Genomic DNA, 2,535 nt, shown 5'->3' on the forward strand with positions numbered 1-2,535 from the left:
AAACCTTCCGCTCACACTCACCTTCTGCTATACTGGGCTTGGTTTGGACAATGAGAACAAAAAATAACTCCATGAAAGAGACAGTATAAGATATTACGTGAGTTACAGATTACTAAACAAGCTACATTTTATGATGACAAGAGGAATGACAATATTTAGAGGATCAGCCATACCCAACAGCCAACCACAGGCAGAAGCAAGTTTTGCTGGAGACCAGGAAGATGACACACGGGCCACCTTATAAACTGATACTGAGAGTAAGAAGGAAGAATGGTCTTTTATAACACTGAAGGGCCCAGAAAGACAGGTATATTCCCAACTGGCATAAGGGGGACAATACTGGAGAGGCCTCTCTGCCACAAATTTCAACTGCCTTACCCATCCTACCAGTGAGGTCGTCTGGGCTACTGGTGATCGCAGACATTGGAGAATTAAGCCTTGGAAAGGCCCTGTGCACTATGTGTAGAGAAGGCAATGAAATTCCTTCTGCCTGAAAGCTGTTTCTCAGCATAAAATCATGTTGATTGTGCTCTTCTGTGCTTTGAAATTGAATTCAACTGGAGTTAAAAGCATTACTCACGAGTAAAACCATCAGGATCTGGTCCTGATCATATGGTACATTCCGTGTTTATATCTTTGGCTTCTAATAAACACAATTTGCATTCTATTCTATCCATCTTAGGGAGATGGTAACAATTTAGAGAAAAGGAAGTGTTAGAAAAAAAGTCAATTCTAACACCTGCCTTCAGCTGCTCCTGCCAGGGCACGATTTCCAAAGCCACCTTTTGCTTCACAATCAGCAGCAGGGATTGCTGATCACACACAAAGCACTGCCCGAGGTTCAAAGAAAACACGTTACAGAAAGGCAAGGAACACTCATCCTCCCAATCTTTCTGTTTCGGAGCAGGATGAGGTGTCAAAGCAGCCCCAGCAGGTACCAAGCAGAAGCTACGTGCTACGCAACCTGGCGACCTCCCTTCCACCACCCCCTTATTTCTGCAGCCAACATTGTGCTCACAGGGCAGGTGCCAACGCTCAGGGGCTAAGTGTGTCCCAAAGTTCCCGTGAGGGACCCACCCTGCAGAGGACACACGTTTCCACCTGGTGCTCAGGTGAACGGGCTCTGGAGCATGGGGGCCCAAGGTCCCCGGAGGTGCCAGCTCCTCACAGAGAGGGAATTTAGAAAGGCACAGGGCGACAGTTGGTGACACCAACGTCACCACACAGCCCGTTCCCACCTCTACCAGGGTCTGTAACTCCCCATTTGTCTCCTTCTTCAAACAACGGGCAGATTTCACCAACCCCAAGGCTGGAAGGACGCAGGACTGTGTCCTGGAAGTGCCCCTGCAACACAAATGCCACACGTACACATGCAGAATGAAGACTTTCCCCAAGCCACATTTCCATCAGTCACATTATGGCAGATAACAATGAGCCTGTCCCAGTTATTTTCTATTTCCTAATGCGCCCATGTAACATATTTTAAATATAACCATCTGGGCACTTGCCACTTCCATTCTTATTGTAAGTGGCTGTGTATTTATAAATGTGTCTGCAAGAATCAATCCACCACCTGACTAAAAATATTCAACAGTCCAGAGCTAAAAATTCATCTCCATACATTGTCACAGCTGAGTTCAGATGCAGTTCTACAAGCCTGGTCACGATCACACATTAAAAAATACACATTAGAGAAACATTTCCAGTTACCATAATCATCAAGTTTGTATGATGAGTAGTGGTGTAACAGGGAAAAGACAGAAAGATGCTAGAGGTCAAAAAAATGGAGGGACATGGCTCAAAGTATTAGTAATGGACTTGAATACACATCTTTTATTGCATGTTGTCCAAGCTCCTCTCAACCAGCACTGACCAAGTCGCTCCCTGACAAGCACTTGCCAGCCTACATGAACCAGGTGATAACGCTCATAACAAATTACCCTTAATCAGTCTCCTTTCTGGAAGCTTCACAAAAAGACAACAGATCAGGAAGAGGGTAAAGCATGTTGCTGTTTTCACTGGCAGAAAAAAAAAAAAATGGTTGGACTTGATGATCTTAAAGGTCTTTTCCAAGCAAATTCTACGAACGCCGCATGGCTGCCCTGCTGTACCTGCTCCATTTAACTGGAGGTCACCCTCTAGACAAGTCAGACTGACAACTTCTGTAAGTGCTGAACCCACTGGGGCAGAAGACAGCCAGGAACACCAAAACAGACCAACCACCTAAGAGTCAGGGGTGCCTGGCACACGCAGCTTCGTGTGCAAGTCACAACCCAGCATGCCAGGCAAGTCTTGGAGAAACACACTGCCTTTGCTGGGAGACATCCCAGTCACAAAATGCAACCAGAGGCTTCTGCCACCCACCTATGGGGGAACGGTGGCACAGAAGCGAGACCAGGAAGCCAAGCTGGGGAGAGCCTACAGCTGACCCCATGGCTTTGCTGGATGCGCCAGCCGTGTCACAGCACCCACCCGAGCTACAGGCTCAGCCCCAGCAGCGACCAACGGCGGGTCTCCGTGTGGCACCTGGGAGCC

This window comes from Antrostomus carolinensis, unplaced genomic scaffold (genome assembly GCF_000700745.2).
Source record: "Antrostomus carolinensis isolate BGI_N321 unplaced genomic scaffold, ASM70074v2 scaffold13753, whole genome shotgun sequence".
Classification (NCBI taxonomy): Eukaryota; Metazoa; Chordata; class Aves; order Caprimulgiformes; family Caprimulgidae; genus Antrostomus; species Antrostomus carolinensis.